Source organism: Pyrgilauda ruficollis, unplaced genomic scaffold (assembly GCF_017590135.1).
Source record: "Pyrgilauda ruficollis isolate IOZ18807 unplaced genomic scaffold, ASM1759013v1 scaffold45, whole genome shotgun sequence".
NCBI lineage: Eukaryota > Metazoa > Chordata > Aves > Passeriformes > Passeridae > Pyrgilauda > Pyrgilauda ruficollis.
In genome coordinates, this window is record NW_024526044.1 from 5,484,759 (window position 1) to 5,485,967 (window position 1,209).

The following is a 1,209-nucleotide window of genomic DNA, read 5'->3' on the forward strand; positions in this document are numbered from 1 at the left end:
CGGGCCCGAGCGGCCCCACAGACCCCGCGGCCCCGGGCCGGCCCCGGGTACGGCGACCCCGGCCCGGCGGAGGGGCCGCAGGGCGGCGGGGATGGCGAGGACGCGGCGGAGCGGAGCCATTGTGCGCCGGGCCGGCCTGGCCTGGCCGCCGGGAGCGGCTCGGGTCGTGTGTTCGGCCGCAGTCCTGGCATTCTCGTGCGGCCGGGCGTGCCGAGGAGGGCACGGAGGGGACCGGCGGGGCCGGGCCTGGCAGCGCACAGCGGGTCCCCGTGCCCGCTTAGCGACGGAAGGACATTGTCTCTTGGTGCAGACAGGAGATGGAGAGGGTTTGCACTCGTGCGCGGTGTGCAGGGTGAAATCGGCCGTGTCAGTTTCCCCGTACCCTTTGATCTAAGGAAATGGACAAGCTCCGCGTGGTGTTCGATCGTCTGTTCTCGGCGCTTGCATTCCTGCTCCCAAATGGCCATGGCTAAGCAGGTGCTGTAGTCCTGTCCAAGGAGGGAAACCTGTCAGTCTGCCTCAGCTTTTTCATCAGGCCATTCCTTGCCAGATGGACTTGTAGCCTACACGTCTCAGAGAGCCCCCGTCCGTAGAACTGAATTTGAAACCCGAATATTCCAACCATACAGACACATATCCCAAGTAACATATTCCAAACAAATTGGTGTTTGGCTGGAGATTTCACAGCATAACCTAGCAAATCAGTGTATCTTACATTTCTTCATAAATCTCTGTCCATCACAGTGGCAATATGTGTGACAAGTGACATTTTAAATGTGTCAGTCTGGTTCAAGAAATGATTTTACTAAATAACTGGAAATTTTTGAGTGGGTAGACTACTTCATAAATATTTGCTTTTATCTGTATATGACCATACAAAAGAAGAAGCAGTTTGCAGAGTGGCACACATTGTGACTCTCGTTTTGACAAAGCACAGCAAATTGGTGGATGTGCTGCGGAATTCTGGCTTTCCTTTTACATGGAACAATATCCAGGGCTAGAAAACTGAGACCCTCACAAAGAGCAGATACCAATTTATGCCAAATCACGGAATACTTTGGGTTGGAAAATCCCTCCCAGCACATGGAGTCCCAGCTGTGCCCCATGCCCACCCTGTCCCCAGCCCAGAGCTCTGAGTGCCACCTCCAGGAATTCCTGGGGCGCCTCCAGGGATGGGCACCCCAAACCTCCCTGGGCAGCTCCAATTCC